Source organism: Arvicanthis niloticus, chromosome 3, assembly GCF_011762505.2.
Source record: "Arvicanthis niloticus isolate mArvNil1 chromosome 3, mArvNil1.pat.X, whole genome shotgun sequence".
In the NCBI taxonomy this organism is placed as follows: Eukaryota; Metazoa; Chordata; class Mammalia; order Rodentia; family Muridae; genus Arvicanthis; species Arvicanthis niloticus.
This window is the reverse complement of record NC_047660.1, coordinates 134301623-134320273: the sequence shown is the minus strand read 5'-3', so window position 1 is coordinate 134320273 and position 18651 is coordinate 134301623. Positions and strand designations below refer to the sequence as shown.

The 18651-nt window shown below is 40.1% G+C and overlaps 1 protein-coding gene across 2 annotated transcripts in view; it reads left to right on the top strand.

Moving 5' to 3' along the window:
- The first annotated feature begins 5665 nt into the window (after positions 1–5665).
- The window catches only part of Akap19 (A-kinase anchoring protein 19), a 34080-nt gene continuing 21094 nt past the window's right edge, over positions 5666–18651 (top strand). The window contains exon 1 of one of the 2 annotated variants that reach the window (XM_076931937.1): positions 5666–5681. The gene's annotated coding sequence lies outside the window, so the exon portion shown is untranslated. Of the gene's footprint in view, positions 5682–15384; positions 15589–18651 lie in introns of those variants that run through there. The other variant, XM_034498429.2, reaches the window with a different exon arrangement.

Sequence of the window (18651 nt, the reverse complement as noted above, 5' to 3'; positions counted from 1 at the left end):
AGCAATTACATTGTATTCTTTAGATATAAAAGCCCATTTCAGTTTTTTTAGACTTTTTTCTTTTAAACAATCAGTCAAAGCTGGTTTTCAGTATGAAAGACACAAGACTGTTCTAAGGTGATGTGAGGAGAGGTGATGCATATATACATAGGATATTCTAATTTTAGAATTTGGTAGAGTACAGCATCTGTTGGAAAAGAGAACAGAACCACCCTGTCAGCAAGAAATTGAAGCTGACTAGCAAATGAGGAGGCAGGGAGATATGTCTTGTGCAATCACCTATATTCAAAAGAACCTGGCATCTAGCTAGGTCCTGAGAGCACCTCCACAAATAGTCTGGTAGGACAGACTTGCCCCTAGAGGCAGGGAGTGAGAGGGACCCTGGAGCTGGGGACACTTGCTTTCTAGGCTTCCTCTTCCTTATTGTCCTGCCTGGAGGCAGTATGGCTTCCCATCTAGCTTAAGAGATGTTCTCTCTGGCTGTTGATGTCCTTCTTGGGGCCCTCTTCTACTCCCTCTTTCATATTTGTCTTTTTAGAACCGTCTGGGCTTGGGGGGCCTTGGGATATTGGGAGCTAAGCATGAAGCAATTTCTTGGACCAATTTTTAGATCATCTGAACCCCAAGACACAAAGATTTCACAAACTATTGTGCAGCTTGTAGGATCTTATTTTCTTTCTCACTCCTCCCCTTACTCACTTCTTAATCTCCCAAAGACAGAATGATCAACATCTGGGGTTACTGACTGATTCTTGGGCTGGTATCAGAATTCTGTGTATTTCATTAGAGGCTCCAATTTCAAGTAGGGAAAAGGCTTTGCTTCAATTTTTCCCAGTACTAGAATAATTTAGATGCTGGAGACAAAAAACAACGGGAATGAAGACCACTTGATCCTTGGGTTTTGTTTTTCAAATATATCTTGGTTGTATCAAAGACTCTATTTTGTTCCTAGTATTTTACCTTTATCTTACAGAGATAAGACCCAGATTTGGGGGGGGGGCACTATGATGAAGAGATAAGAGACAGGTGTGTGGGGGATTCTTCCCCCCATACACCTTTGTTGAATATCTTTGAACCATGGTGACACACTCTTAGTATATGGTGGCCCATATGGCCTTCTTATGGACCTCTAACAGCAAGGCATTAGGTGGAATATTTGGAACTGTGGCTTAATCAGAGTATGTAAAGGGTGGGTGGGAGAAGTGTTCATTAATTTTGATTTATCTGATATAATGTATCACAGCCTCCTAGAAACCCTAGGATGATAGCCCACTGGACAATTTGCTTCAAATATGACTCAACAGCTTACAGAGGTAAGACCCAGATATGTAGCAGCACTGCATTAAAGAGAAGAATCAATCTTTTTGGAGAAAGTCAAGAGTGAACTGGGTCTGAGCTCCAGTTGTCTCAGTGCCCGAGGTCTGCTGGGTACAAGGGTTGTGTCTGTTATTGAGCAGCTTAAAACATGATGGTACAGAAAAGGATCTTTTTCTACAGAAATCTTCAGCAGAAGATAGAAGGGAAGAAGTGACTTTATTGACCCTACCCACCCAGAATTGCACTCAAAACTGCAAATGAATGTTATTAACTTATATCCACACATTGCTTCCAACATTTATAGTGAATATTTATTTCAAGGTTGCTTTCAACTCACTGGCTGCTTTCAGTGAAATATGTTAGACTGAGTTATCACCCCCCCCCAAACCCAGTTATATTATTCTGGGTCAGAGATGTGGACAAGGAACATAACTTGATATTAAAACTATGCATTCAGCTTAGCTTGTAAAAGCTGATTTTGGGGGGAGTTCAAAGCATGGTCAGGTTAGTTACAGTTTTCTTTAAAACAGCTTAAATTTTAACAAGCTGAATACACAATTCAGAGTTTTAAATGGTTGCAAAGCATATGATTAACTTGTTGCAAGGTTGGACAAAAGTTCAATCTCTGATAGTAAAAGTTTTTCCAGAAAATGTTATTACCACAGAAATGCTTGATGCAGTCCTGTAGGAGGAGCTAAGGTGGGAGGAGTAAGAAGAGGAAGAAGAAAAGGAAGAGGAGGAGCTAGAGAGGGCAGAGATGTAGGAGGATGAAGCACCACGCAGGTATGGAGAGCAGTCTCAGGTAACAACTTATATTTAGGTTAGCTAATTGGGAAACAACCCTAATTGTATAGGCATATTGTTATTGAGCATTACCAAACATATAAAGCCTTTGATTAATATTTAAGCATTAGAGTCTCATTTTCATACCTGGCCTGCATGGATGGCGGGATGGTCTGGGCAATGCCCAGCCTTGTGGAGACAGCCTGGAAGATTGGTAGAGCCATCTCCCATGCTGGCCTCTCGTGAGTGGCAGGGCTGGTGTTTCTGGCTGGCCATTTCTAGCTTCATCACGCATGCACGTGGCCTCTGGCAGTGGAACATGGTGGCTGAGCTAGGCAGAGCCGCCACAGCTTAGAGAGCAGCCGTTTTAATAATTACTTCAACACAGTCCCAGTATTTTCCCTGAAGGTTTTGGTGCCTTTGAATATACTAATTCTAATTACCATCTGACCTCCAAAACATTCTTCAACCAATGCTTGTATTGAAAAGATAACATCAGCAAAAACATGTTATGCTACTACAGCTCTGATTCTGTTTCTCTTTGCTGGTTTAGTTGGGGTCTAGTGCCCCCCACAAAGGTTCATGTATTTAAAGCTTAATCCTTAAGGTGGCACTATTAGGAGGTAATAGACCATAAAGACATGGAGCCTGGTTGGAGGTCCTGAGATCAGATAGTACCTACCCTTAAAGGTATTGAGAGCCAGTTTTTTCTCTGCTCTATTATATGTTTGCCTAAATTGCCACCCAAAATTTGCACAAGGTATGTGGGTAAGGCAAGGGAGTTGATGGGACAGAAATCATGTGGTGACAACTCCAGATCCTAGTTGGTAAGGAGGAAACCAAGAATGTGGTTTTGGTTATGTAGATACATAGCTGAAGAAAGACAAGGAGGAGCTTATTTAATGATGAACTATTTTCAAGATTGTAGGAACTTTGAGGCTTCCAGTATCTAGAGTTTCCCCTGGATGTTAAAAGAAGTATCGTTGTTCATATTATCTTAACCATACATATAACTGAACCATGTAAATGCATATTTTAAAAAAATGTTATGATTTAGTAAAATTAAGAGAAGAGAAGAAAAGATGGCGCACGCCTTTAATCCCAGCACTTGGGAGGCAGAGGCAGGTGGATTTCTGAGTTTGAGTTCAGCCTGGTCTACAGAGTGAGTTCCAGGACAGCCAGAACTACACAGAGAAACCCTGTCTCGAAAAAACAAAACAAAGAGAGAGAGAGAGAGAGACAGAGACAGAGACAGAGAGACAGAGACAGAGAGAGACAGAGAGAGAGAGACAGAGAGAGAGAGAGAGAAATTTTTATCTCAGTTCTTCAAAGCCCTTAAGCTTTTAATATGAATTATTCATTCATCTGATATTTTTCTTAGGCATAGTTTTCTCTTAGTGATTTGTATCAGGTTAGTTTAGTTGAAAAGCTATAAATGAGAGAAAACAGAAAGCATTGCTCTTGGCCTTTTATTTAAAATGTAAACTTTTTTATCCTATTTTCATAAAAGTATGTTCTTATCTAGATAAAAATGTAGCCTTACCTCAGAGGAAAAGAAATTTGGAATTTGGTATACAGTTATTTCTGAATATAAAAGTGCAAACTTTAATTAAAGAGAAATGTACTTGGTAGAATAATCTAGATTTCCCTCCAGGATAGCCGTCTTCCAGATCCTGTCTTTCAAATTGCTGAAGTTGCTCAGGGCAATCAGTAATGTTCATATTTTTATTGTTCTTCAAGCACTCCTACTAAATGGACCTTCGATATTCTGCATCAGTATTTTCCACTCTCAGTTTCTATGCATTTCTCCCTGCTTTTGTGATTTAGCAGAATTCCTGAGCTGAAGGTTCACCTTTGTTCTTTTACAGTATCTTAGCTCTTCTGCCTGCATATTGAGTTTTGTTTATTTTCTTCTTACCCCAGTTAATTTTTAGACCTTGAATTAATGGGTTATTCAGTTTTTATATAAATTTAGTATGCTCTCTTATTGCTCTAGAATAATGTACTGTAAAGTGATGTCTTTTTGCCAGTGTCAGTATATTTTTCTCCTGCTTCTGTGATGCTCATCACAGGGCAGGGACTTCTTATTATTTCTACGATGACCTCATTTTGGTAACTGTCGGTTCCCACTACATTCACCATGGCCTTTGTGTCCCCACCCATGGGTGGGAGAGAGTTCTAAGTTTTCATGTGACAGAGGAGATAAAATATGCCTCTCAACTCACATTACAATTTGGCTACTTTCTGTTCATGCAGAACATGGCCACGCAACTATGTCAAATCTCATCTCTTCTAGTGCCACGCACATCTGGAGATGAACAACTATTATTACAGGCAGTCGATCATAAGCATCCTTGATTTTATTGCTGCTATTGTCTTTTTGCTAGACATTTCCTAAAGGCTTTTGCTCTGCCCAAGACAGCATCTGTTTTCACCCTTTATCCGAGGCCACTCTCAGTCACTAATGATTCTTCCCAGTCCTTTGCTCACCAAGGTGTCCTTTTCGCCTACAGACTATATGTAATTTGCCTTGCTGTTGGGAATGCTTAATCCATCATAAGCTTCATTCTAAAAGTTAAAAAGGGTATGAAGCATTCCCTCAACTGTACCATATGTTACAGCACAAAATGTCTACACAAATTAAAGGTTGAAAATATATCAACTATTTTTCCTAATGACAGAACAATGAGAAATAAAAATCAGTTGTAGGGCACTGGAAATATATGTCAATGGTAAGGCACTTGCCTAGCATAAGAAATACCTGATGTTCAGTCCCTAATAGGGAGAAAAAGAGAGAAGGGACAAGAAAAGAGGCAGAAAGGGAGAAGGGATGAAGGACATGTGAAAAAGCAAGCTTTTGGAAATTACTCATTCCTGAACAACCAGTGAGGCAGAGACTCAGAGGGGAAGTGAAAAGGTATCTTGGGGTAAATGACAATTGAAATAGAATTGAAATAGAGCATTTCAAACCTGTGGTTGTTCCAAGAAGGGAAAGGACAGCCATAAACACTCTCATCAGAAGGAAACTCTCTTTCCCTTATATATTGCAAAATTCAGATTGACTACTACTGTTGCTCAAAGTTCATGTAAATGAAATAGTTTGTTTTCTTCTGTGAATCAAAAGGCATCTTAAAAGAGAACTTGTCTCCATTCCATTATTCCATTCTAGTATCTGGGCAGTGTTTATATTCATCCTGAGAACAGGGTAATGTGGAGCGTTCAGATTTTCATAAAGTACTCCAGGAGCTAGATGGAAAAGATTTTCTTTTTTTTTTTTTTTTCCCAGGAAACAGCCTAGCACAATCCAGCTTCCGTGGCACTATTAGTCATTCTTGCCAAGTTTTATCAGTGCCTTTTAATAAAATGAGAGCAGAAAGAATGATTGGGAAGTGGCCTGTGTGCTATCATAATAGGGCTCATTGGGTGAAAAGTGCATTTGTGAGCAAATCTGATACTGCCTAGCAACTGTCTCCAGGCAAAGGGGGCTGGGACCCAGCTGCCACTGCCTTCCAGGAGCCAGCAGCCTGTTTTCACACACTGGCAGGATATCTGTTTTGGATAGCTGGGATTCCAGTATTAAGGTACAGTTCTCAGCAACAATTAATTCTAAATGTTTTGTTTGTTATTGATTGATACATTTAGCCTTTATTACTACATTCTATCTATCTCTGTATAAATATACATAGTTTGAAATATAATGAATAATATTTCATTATAAGGTAAGGTTGTAGTATTTTTAGAAACCATGGTGATTCCTTTTCAACTTAAACCCTCACTTTCTTAAGTGGTCCAGGACTCTACCCCCATTCCCAAGCACTTCTGTGAGCATAGGGTGTGATGTTAAACATGCCACAGGAACTTTTTAGACACCTCCCAAAGAACCTACTTCCTCTCCAGGTGGTGACATATACTAACTCTCCACCCTTGCTTCAGAACAGAGCTAAACTGACAGCAGTGATACAGAAGTTTCTAGAGAAAGTAGAGGATCTTATAAGAAGCATGTTAATGGAGAATTCTCTTTGGGGAGTAGAGTACTTTTTAAAATGTAGAGAAATGTAGTCAATACTGTAGCTTCCAACTGGTTGAGTTCTTGGTGATCTTGAGCAGTCAGCCTCTCTAGTACTTTAAAAACATGGTTTATTCTTTGAGAATTTCATACAACTCTTCAATGTGTTTTTATCATATCAACATCTCATTCCCTTCCAACTCTTCTCAGAGTCTCCCCCACTATATCTTCTTCCAAACTTCATTCTCTCTCTCTCTCTCTCTCTCTCTCTCTCTCTCTCTCTCTCTCTCTCTCTCTCTCTCTCTCCCACTTTGAATAGTTCCATCATGCCTGGATGCATATGGGTATGGTGGCATGTAATAGAACATGGACTACCTACAAGGGCCACATACCTGAAAAATAGAATCCTGCCCTCCCCCCCCCCCCCAGCTGCCATTAACCACCAAGAGCTACTCAACTAGGGGTAGAGCATGGTGACTCCCATTCATTCTGGGGCTTTGACTGGCTCCATCATATGCAGGTCTTGATCCACAGTCATTTACTTAGTAAATTAAGCTACAGTCCATGTGAGCTTGCTCCCCTACATTTGAGTATACAACACACAAGTCTTTCTACTCCAAACTCTTGCTGTGACTGGAATAAAACCTGGCATTCCAAGATATACTTGAAAGGTCTTGGGATGTCAGTAGAACCTAGATGCCGTAGGGGAAGGTTATTTTGAACTAGTATGGAAAAGATGATGTCTAGATCATAGCCTAGGAGCTGAATTTGGGTGGGAAGGTAGTTACTTTTCTGGTGCTGGGACATGATATATGACAAACACAACTTACGGGAGGGTTTAACTTGGTTTGCAGTTTGAATGTACAGTCCATGTGGCAGGAAGGGCATGGTGCCAGAGCATGAGGCAGCTGCCCACATTGCATCTGCACTCAAGAAGGAGAGAGCTATGAACTCTGAACTATGATCTCTGGTACTCAGCTCACTGTCACCTCTTCTAGTCAGTCCAGGACCCTGCAAAGAGGATAGTGGTGTCCACATTTCAGGTGAATCTTCCCACTTGTGTTAACTCAGTCTAGAAATTTCCTCATAAATAAGCCTAGAGCAGTGGATCCCAACCTGTGGGTCATGACCCTTTTTAGAAAACCTCTAACTCCAAAACTATTTACATTATAATTCATAACAGTAACAAAATTATAGTTACAATATGGCAACAAAAATAATGTTATGGTTAGGGTCACTGTAACATGAGACAATGTATTAAAGGGTGAGAACCATTGACCTAGAGGTTTGTCCTGTAGAGTCTATAAGACTTCTACTACAAGATTCTACAATGTAGTTGATTTTTAGATCCTATCAAAATTGACAGTATTAGCCATCACAAGTCTGCCCCTTGTAAACCTAGCTTCTACCTCTTGTTTCATAGATTCATGATGCAAAATACATCTGATCCAACTTCAAATCTCTTCACTGTATTCAATACCTACACTTTTTAAAAGCCCAAAGTCTCTTCTGAGATTCAAGGCCCCTATGCATGCCTGTATGACCATTAAAACTAAAACACAAGTTACATACATCCAACATAAAATGACACAGAAAACACATCCACATTCCAAAGGGGAAGAATAGAGCACAGCAAGGAAAGACTGGGCCAAAGTAAGACCAGAACCCAACAGAGCAAACGTCAAGTCCTACAGTTTCATGTCTAGCATTTGGCCTTATGGGAATCACCATGGCTCCAATAGTGTTGGGTTGTCCTACCAAAGGTAAACAAAGGAAAACAATTTTTTTCTGTACTTACGAAAATAAACAATAATAGAAAAAAATTAAGGATCATCAGAAAAAATACTAAAATGTTACAAAAGGAAATCAAGTACTAGGTTCTTAGATAAATGAAATGAAATAAAATATGAATTATTTCTAAAGTAAGTAACTCTAAAACAATTGTAATTTTAATTTGAATGCAGTCTGAGAGAGATTAAAGGTTTTTTTCTTTTAAAGTTAGACGGAATAGCTCACATGAAAGGAAACAGATGCATGGCAGCTTCTCACACTGAAGCATGCCATGACCTCGTTATTGGCTTTGATTTGGGCTTAGCAGGAGGAAAAAAATCAAAGAAAAGAATGGAGAACTCAGAAATAGATCCCAATGCATGTGGGTATTTGATATATAACAAAAGTGGTATTTTAGTAAAAAAGACATTGTGGGTTATTTTTAAAATGTTACTGATCTAGTAGTTTAATAGACAGAATGCATGTTGCAATAATTCCAGACTGACTCATGAAAAGGAAAACAGAGACTGTCTATGTATACACAAAGATTCTTCAACTTGAATGAGCAATATAGCACATGGAAGCTATTAAGGGGGAAGAATACAGAAATAATTTTAAGCCATTTATTGTCAAGGGTTAAGTGTGAATTCAAAAGGAAATGAATGTGTTAAAAGAAACCTGACTTTAAAAAGGGAAATTATAGACAAGGGAACTGTCTGGAACACAAGATAAAGAACTGACCAAGTACACAAAAGCTCTTACAGTGACTGAACCAGACATAAGCAAACACACAAAAAAGGGCAGATGGGGTTTAAAGAAAAACATACCCTGATGGCTGATAACTGTGAGTGCACACTCAACTTTGCTAGGAGTGAAGGATGGGCAGGAATCCAACAGCGACCTATTGATCCATTGCCTTTCCATTAGGAGGAGCTAAGAGGGAAACACCCTGCTGAAGAGACTTGGGGAGAAGGTTCCTTTCAAACACGCAGAAATGTTTCAGCCCTGTAAAACTGTAATCTAGGCTGAAGTAACAGGTTGTTGAGTTTGGAACCAGCATGTGCTACAAAGTGAGACTCTGCCTCAGTAACCAAAACAAGGCAAAATGCAAGCTGGAACTCTCCTTTGGAATAAACACACTTGCCTATCCCTCTCCTCGGAGTCCATCCTATGGAAATGAAATCCTGACTAGATCAGAAGTGCACACACCGCTGTTTATTGCAGCAGCATCTGTGCCACGGAGAGACTGGAGAGAGTCTCCCGGTGGGCCAGTGCCCCTCATTGTGCACACATCCATCATGTACCAGGCAGCCACTAACAGAAAGCAACCTTGCAACAGTCTCTACTACATTTATGACCACTGGGTAGAGCAACGAGGCTCTAAAGTTTCTGCTTCCCCCGTGAATGAAGCTGAGCAAGGCTGTTCTCATCCTTCCCTATCAGAGGACCAGATCAGTACCCTGCTTCCCACTTAGGAGCTGTATTAAGGCTCGTCAGTATTGAACACAAGTCAGACTAAGCCCTCAGGGGCATCTCAGAGCATCTTTTTGGAGGTTTTGTTGGTTAAGATGCTAGGTGCATGGAAACAATTTTTCTAGAGACATTTTAGCAAAAACAAAAAAATGTGTTTCCTTGGAAAAGGAAGTCCATTTACAATAAATATATATTTGGTCTAGATAGTTAGAATTTATTTTTTATATCCCACTTGAAGTAAAGGGATAAAAGTTCTTATAAAAGTAAAAGCTGGGGCTAGTGAGATGGCTCAGCAGCTGAGAGGACCCATTTCCCAGCACCCAGATGGCAACTCACAACCATCTGAAACCTGAGTCTTCTTCTGACCTCAACAAGAGGTCACAGACACACATGCAAGCAAAACATATACACATAGAACACATAAAAAATTTAAAAATTAAAAGTCAAATGCTATTAAAAATCAAACAAAAGAGTTGATATTGAATATGGATGCATGGTCAGATCACTGGTCAGATCACTGTGCGTCATCCACCGAGAATGCCTTCAGCCTTATCATTTTAGAAAGTTGACATTTATTGGTCCACCATTATATATATCAAGGATACATAATGACTTACGTTTCATTCCATGGTGTACACAGAAGTCTGGAATTCACAGTTCTCCCTCCTTTATGTACTAACAACTCCTTTCAGGCTTAACCTATTTGTGTGTGTGTGTGTGTGTGTGTGTGTGTGTGTGTGTGTGTGTGTGCGCGCGCGTGTACATGTGCACGAGTGTAGAGGTGGGAGCACCAGCTTTGGGCATCGTCCTCAGGAATCGTATGCACCACCTTTGATATGGTGCCTCTCCCTCACCTGAAATGCATTAAGTGGGCCGGTTGACTGGCCAGCAATGAGCCCCAAAATTTCACTTAGTTTTGTCTCCTCCAGTGCTAAGGTGCAGGTGTGCACACAAGGCCAGAATTTATATGTGAGTGCTGCAGACCTAGCCCCTCATGCTCGCAAGGCAAGTGCTCTGCCTACTGAGCTGCCCCCCCCCCGACCCTTGTTTTCTCTGCTGACTTATGTATCTTGAGTTCCCACTGAGTATCATGCAATTATCTAGGAATTGAGAATGCCCAAGGATGTAATCCTTTCATGTGAGTGAGGACACATAACATGAAATATTCATTACTATACAGTATTTATTATGGGCACACATATGAAACGTTAAGGAAGAGTAAGAACAAGTCTAGTAAATCAATCATGTAGAGCAGCAGGTCTTTGGGCAACAACTGAATGATTCATTTCTGCATGTTTGTCCAGAAAGAATTTTCATGATTAACCTAAAAATTTATTTAAGTTCAGTGATAGCATTGCATCCCACATACTCTGACATTTTGCAACTATAAAGCTTTTTGTATTTTTCTTTTTTAGGATTAGTATTGAAGGTATTAAGTCTTTTGCCAAACATTTTAATATATTTAATTAAAATATAGTTGCACCCTTTCTTCATTCTTTTTCTTACCTGCAAACTCCCCTATTTCCACTCAAACCCTCTTAAGCTCTTGGCCTCTTTTTCTTGTATTTGTAACCTGCAGAGTCCACTTTTGTTGTATGTGTATATATTGTCTTAGGGTTGATCATTTTGCATTGGATAGCCAGTTAAAGGGCTCATCCGTAGACGAGGCTAATTTTCACTGATTCAGCGGTCATTAGTTGCCTGTAGCTCTTTGTCGATTGGTAGGGCCCCATGAGATTTTCTCCAACCCCCATTAGCATGACTATTGATACTACCATTGGTCAGGCCTTGTTTAAGCAGCTATTTTTAGAAGAAACATCCTCACAGAAGACTTCTGGTCCTCTGACTCTTACAGTCTTCTCTGTGATGAGCTTTGATGTAAGAGTTGCAAATGTCGCCACTGAGGCTGGGCTCCCCACGGATCTGTTGATCTCCGCATTGTGTCCAGTTGTGGAGCCAGGGCTCTGTGAGCCTCATTTAGAAGAAAGCAAAGCAGTATTGCCATCCCGCACAAAACCATACACTTTGCTGCGCAGTCTCCTGGTGAGACTGGCAGTGAGATGGCTTCAAGTTTTCTCAGTTTCAATATGTGGAATGAAGATGTTACTTGTTGACTTATCGGGGATTAATTTTTGAATTATCTATTTTAAATACATATCTATTTAAGGAGTTTAGTTTTACAATTCACTAGGAAAATAGAGGCAATACGCATGTACATATTTAAACTAAAAAGTAACTTATGTCTTGTTTTAGAATATTGATAGTAAAGTAAAGTAATTTTTAGTCATAAATTACATGAATGTTTAATACTGGTTGAAGTAAGAGTCATTATTATTAGTTACTTTAAGACCCCTGGGGACTCATTACATACCTTGAGCTGGCAGGAGGTTCACAGTGCTCCTGACCTTACAACCCTCCCATCTTGGCCTCTCAAGGACTAGAATTACAAGCTTGCACTGTTAGACCCAGCATAGTTAAAGATTCTGAATACAGTTAATTGCGTATCTCTAAGATATTATTGGTGCTTTCTGGGTAAATTAAAAACATGAAAAGATGTTTGTGCATCATATATGTGTGTGTGTGTGTGTGTTCTACTTTCATTGAGGGTATAGTATTTGCAAACTATTTGCTTAACACCTATGAGTGAGCATTTTCAGGTTTGAGACTCTCTCATACAAACTGATGCTGTGAATACTCTTATCCCTTTGTAAAAATGTGTGTAAACTTTGGAGTGTGCATGCTGAACGGACATAATTGAAAAATCTAAAATCCAAAAAGATCTCGTTACAAAACTTTTTGACATGATACTATAAGTTGAAAATTCCATATCTGACTTTTAAGTGACAAATCGTGGTTGAAATATGGGGAATATTATACAAAATCCCTTCCAGGCTGTAGGTATGCATGAAACAAACATTAATTTCCTGCTCAGATACTGATCTCATCATGTATCTGTGAACAACCCTAAAAATTAAAAAAAAGAAAGAAAAGAAAGGAAGGAAGAAAGAAAAGAGAGAGAGAGAGAGAGAGAGAGAGAGAGAGAGAGAAAGAGAGAGAGAAAGAAAGAAAGAAAGAAAGAAAGAAAGAAAGAAAGAAAGAAAGAAAAAAGAAAGAAAGAAAGAAAGGTTGAAGTCACCTGTGTTCCCACGCATGTCACCCAATCTGTACCCCTAGCAATGGGCAGTCATGCCATATAATTATGTTTAGCACTGTTCAGTTTGATATTTAACATTTTACAAGTGTAAACTTTGTACGTTCCTGGTTCTCCTCCCATTTGCACGAGGTGAGAGGGCAGCTTGCCTCCACACTGACCCTTGGTGTTCAAACCTGGTGATTATATAGTGGGATTTGGTGTTGATGTTAATTTGCACTTGTGGGTGGGACTGATAAACTGAGCACATGTTCTCTTGTTTATTGGACATTTATATATACTCTCTTGTAAAGTGTTTATTAAAATTTTTTATAACCAGGAAAGCCTTTTCCAAGGTGATGTTTGAACCAAGACATGAAAGGTATGAAGGGGACAGCGAAGTGCCACAGTAGGAATCAGGGAGGGAAAAGAGGTGGAAGGCTTTGGGGTAGATAGTCAGTGGGACGAGTAAGTTGTGTGTAATGCAACTGGAAAGAGAGCTCTGGTGACAATCAGTGAGCCTCGCAATGGGAAGAACTCACACATAATATGAAAATAGAAAAGCAAGTCAGGTTTCTGACTTTTGCCACCAGTTACCATTTGAGCTGGAGAAATTAGAAACAGGAGCCTGTCTGGAGATGAGCACCAGGAGCTCTAGTTTCCAGTGTGTGTGGTGGGATTTGCCTGGAGTCCCAGTACTTAGGAGGCTAAGGTGAGCCTGGGACTCAAGTCCATGTTCAAAAAAAAAGATTGTCATAGAGGTGATCTGAAACCAATGTAAACAGATAATCTCACCTGATAATCTGAAAAAATATTATAAATTTAAAAAGACTTGCTCTCAGACCCTGGTGGGATTAGCACAAGGCACAAGAAGCAGGCCGAAAGCCTGAGTGTTCACGGGACCTACGGGGAAAGCACGTGAAGGAAAGACACAGAATAAAGTGCAGCCTAAGGAGTCACAGCCCAAGAAGCAGCAGATAGATCTGTTGCTGCAGAGAGCATGGCTGACTTCAATAAGGACAAACAAGCCAGCATAGTGGGCTTAGAAACCAAGAGAGTACCAAAAAAAATCTACGGGGACCCATAGACTTTGCAAAATATGAGATGAACTATTATACACTTCAGCACTAAATAACTAAGGAAGATGAATTTGAATAATTTTTATAATGACCTCATAAAGAACAAACTTGAGTTCTCTTGTCTACTCTCCGGGACCCATTTCTGCTTTGGAGACTTAGGCTGAACCCAGACGAGAGGGAGAAATACGGAAACTCAATTGTCAGATTGGTTGTGGCTTTTGGGTCACCTTTCAATATCTTCAAAGAAATGTTTGCTGTCTGCCCAGGCATCATTGCTCCATCCATGTCTAAGAGACATAGTGGAAAGTTTACTTCATCTTATAAGAACCAGAATGCTGATCATATTGTCGTAAATAAAACATAGGACTACATATAGTCTATTCTAATGTATTCTGTAAAACTTACCCGGGAATTAATCAACTACAGAAGAACTGATTTAAAATTATAGATACCACTCATAAGCATAAGTCAAAAGCACTATGAAAATATATATGCAAACCAAATCAACCCATTGTTACCAAGTTTTGTTTATTTTTAAAAAGAACATAAAGTAATTTAATGTTGGAAAAATCACAGGACAGACCAAAGTGACGAAACGATTGACTATTTTAATAGATGGGGAAAGCATTTTAAAAATGAGTTACTCATATATATATTATTCATATATGTATATATGCATATATATGTATGAATACATGTATATATGCACTTGTATATGTATGTATACGTGTATATATTCCTTGGAAATGACTTGGAAATAAGAAGCTTCCTTAATTAAATTTAAGTGAAATTGTGAGGACCTGGGTTCAAATCCTGAGATGACATGAATGCCTGAACCCCCAGTGCTGTGGAGAACAGAGACAGACAGAATGACTACTGAAGCTCACTGACCTCCGACCTAGTTCAGGTTTCCTGACTGACCTTGTTTCAAGGCACTAAGGACGGGTGTAATAGAAAAGAACACCTGATGTCCCTCTGCCCTGTGCAGAGATATGTGCACTTAAAACACACACACGCACACTCACACACACACACACACGCACACGCACACGCACACGCACACGCACACGCACACGCACACGCACGCATGCACAAAGGAGAGAAAAAACTATAGTCCGGGTTTTGTCTCAGCTGGTGCTTACCGAGCATGCACAAAGTCCCTGGGCTCCATTCCCTGATGTGCAGTGCCCAAAGTAGTGACTGTCTAGTATCCAAGCACTTTGGAGGTGGAGGGAGGAGGATCCGAAGTGCAAGGCCAGCTCAGTTACACAGAAAGTCTGAGTCCAGCTTGGGATATATGAGACTCTGCTTCAAAAAAAAAAAAATACTATACTAAATCAGAACAATCTCTTTAAAATTAGGAAGAATGTCCCTATTGCTACTTTTGTTCAGTGTCAACCAACAAGAAGACAACAGATAGCATGTCATAGATAAACTGCACAGTCTCCTAAGCCCTTACAGAGTAGCTGAGGTGGACTGAATGTGAGGGACTGTCGCTCCAAGAACCAGAAATATTCTAATCATGGTGCAGAAGCTCAGGGTCTGACTGGCTCACTGTCACTGAGGACAGAGCAACTAATTGATGCTTGCCATGATCTATAGCTTAGGGGAAAGTCTAGGGTTTGAACACTAGAGGACAAAAAGTTAGCTTCTGATGAGAAGTTAGTAGAAAAAGCTAAGTTGGATAACTTTCCTTTCTATCCTTCCCGTCCGTCGAGCGTGTGTAGGCATACGGAATGTGGTTGGCTACTTCCTCTATGAGGTAATAATACCCATTGCCTCCAGGGGCTGCAGTTAACATGACTCCACCTGGCAACACTAGTGAGACCCAGCTTGTCTGAGCCAAGATACAACATACTTGCTGGATGCCCTCAGAAGAGGACAATTTTTTCCTCTTTTGTTGTAGGGCTGTTATCACACAAGGCTCTATAGAAAAATATTAATAATGTTAAAATTCTGTGGTTCATTTTGAAACGAACAAGGCTTTTATGATACATCTTGTCTTTGAAGATGAGAATACAAGAAAACAGGTAATCACAAAAGCAAGTCTTTGTATTAAGGTTATTATAATAACAAAATAAGATAGCATAGATTAGCGTTATAAAGATTTCTTTCTGCTCTGGAGAAGTCTGGTACAGGTGATAGCATGATCGGGCTCTACTGGAGACACTTTTTGATTCACAGATTCATATTTTCTTGTTGTGTCCTGCAAAAGTGGGGAAAGAAAGGGGTGAACAAGCTTCCTACTGTCTTTTATAAGGATACTGTCTTTTATAAGGATACTGTCTCAGCTCTGTTTCCTATGCTATGATAAAAATAACCATGACAAAACTCAATGGTGAAAGAGTTTATGTAGCTCACAGATCTAGGTTACAATCCAGCATGGCATGGAAGCATTGAGAGATTGTAGCAGCTGGCCACATTTCCATTTACAGTTGGAAGAGAGCAATGAATGCATGCATATATGCTCAGCTTGTTTCCCCCCCCCCCCCTTAAACGTAGTCCAGGATGTCTAGGGAATGATCCTGCCCACAGTGGACAGGTCTTCCCACCTCAATTAATGTAGTTAAGACAGCCTCTAACACATATTCTCAGAAGCTAATCTTAATCTAAATAATCCTCCACAGGTCCTGCCTCCTAGGTATCTAGTTAACAATACTTACCATCACAATCTACCTCTATCACTCCAAATACAGCACCTTCGTTTTTCGAGACAGGGTTTCTCTTTGTACTGGAATGGGCTCTGAAGACCAGGCTAACCTTGACCCAGAGATCCATCTGCCTCTGCTGAGATGAAAGGCATGTGACACCACTGTTCAGCTTAACACATCACTTTTAACCCACAACATTCTACCTCTTGTCCCCATAGACTAATGACTAGTTTATAATATAAAAATATGCTCATTGCAATTTAAAAGTTCCTATATCCCAGTGTGGTGGGTTGAATAGCTTCATGTATTTCAATCATTGGCCATATGGAGTGGCATTATTAGGAGGTGTGGCCATGTTGGAGTACTTCAATATGTAGATGGGCTTTGAGATTTTCTATGCTCAAGTTCTGTCCACAGTGGAATGAGAGTCTCCTCCTGGATGCCTTCAGATCAAGATGTAGAACTCTCAGCTCCTTCTCCAGCACTAATTCTGCCTGCATGATGCCATGCTTCATGCCATGATGATAATGGGCTGAATCTCTGAAGCTATAAGCCAGCCCCAATTAAATGTTTTCCTTTATAAAAGTTGCCTTGGCTATGGTGTCTCTTCACAGCAATAAAACTCAAACTAAGATACCCATCTTTATTCTAATAGTCATTAAGAGTTCCAAAACTTTAAAAGTTCAAAGTCTCTTAACTGTGAACTCCTATAAAAAAAAAAAACAAAACAAACAAAAAAGCAAACAAATCACATGCTTCCAACATATAATGACAGAATAAACATTCTTATTCTGAAAGGGAAGACTCAGAGCATAAAAAAAAAAGAAAGAAAAATACCAAAACAGAACTAAATTCCAGTAGGACAACTATGAAAGCCTATAGCTTTTTGTACAACATCTGGAGCTTGTGACGTTATCAGTGTGATTCCAAAAGTTGTTGGAAGCCCCGTTCCTCCAACCTTGCTACTTAGAGCACACACAGCTTCTCCGTTAGGTCCACTCTACTCCACACCTGCAGCTCTCCTTGGCAGACTTTCCGTGGACGTGGCATCTCTGATATTCTGAGATCTCCACTGTCACTTAGGCATCATCCTCACAAAATAGCATCTCAGGGCCTCTCTTCAGGGTTTGCAACTCTGCCACACAGAGCCTAGCCTCAGCTCATCTTCATGATATCCTCAATTTTGCATCTTTCATTCCTTTGAAACCAGCACTACATGACAACAGTACCAACTTCTGCTGCCAGCTTCAAATCAGCCCGGCTCCTTAGATAGCAGCCGTATAATCTTCTGTTCTCACCAAGAACCCACTTTCCTGTTGTCCCTGTGTCAAGTACCAGGTGTCTCTAAAACCTCCTTAACAGTTATAGATGTTTGTAGGTTTTTCTGTTTCTGCACCTTCCCTGTCTGAAATTTGACCTTTCCCATACACCTTTCCTCCACCAAACAAATTAGCTCAACATCTTTAAATTTAACTTCACTTAAGTTCTTAGACACAAACAGAGTAAGGAAAGGTTCCTTGACAAAATGTCACACGAACAGCCCCGGACAAGTTCATGACAGAGTCCTTGGATCTCTCTCTAAGACCTCAGGAGCCAGCCCTTCGCTGTCCTTCACCTCGTTCCTCTACACATTGTTGTCTTCCAAGATGCCACTAGAACATCCTATTGAGACAATAGTCAGTGGTTTTTCTATCCCAAAGTACAAAACTCTTATACATTACTCTCACAAAACACTTGCCAAATCCTGAAAGCCACAGGGTCAGCTTTATCACAACAGCAAACCCACGTCTCACTACCAGCTTCTTTCTGTCTCAGCTTTTTTTCCTGTTTCTTGGATAAAAGACCCAATCAAAACCAACTTATGAGAGAAAGGGTTTATTTAGCTCATGGTTGGAGGTTATATTCCACCATAGCATGTAAGTCATGTGCGGCCGGAGCTTGAAGTACCTGGTCACATTACCTAGGCAGTCAGGAGAGAGCCATGAATGCATGCTCAGCTTGCTTTCCCTGTTCATACAATTTAGAACCTCATGCTAGGGAATGATCCCGCCCATGGTAGATAGGTCTTCCCACCTCAGGATAATAAAGACAATCTTTTATAGACATTCTCACAGACTAACCTTAATCTAGACAATCCCTCATAGGTATTCTCATAGTTTTGTTAACAATACTATTCTGTTATGGAGGGTTTATTTTTGTGACCTAATTTACCCTACAAAGTCCTCATCTCCAAGTGCACTACAGTGTAGGCTCCTAATTTCAGCATATGAGCTCTAGGGTGGGAACACCCATTTTTGGTCATTCAGTCCTACAAAGCTGAATCCGAGGTATTTGTTAGGATCACATTTGATTACTCTTTCTCTACCAATCACGCACCGCCAAGAGCTTTGGAACTGGACAAAGACATACTTACGTCATCTAACCTTTTCTTCACTTTTATCC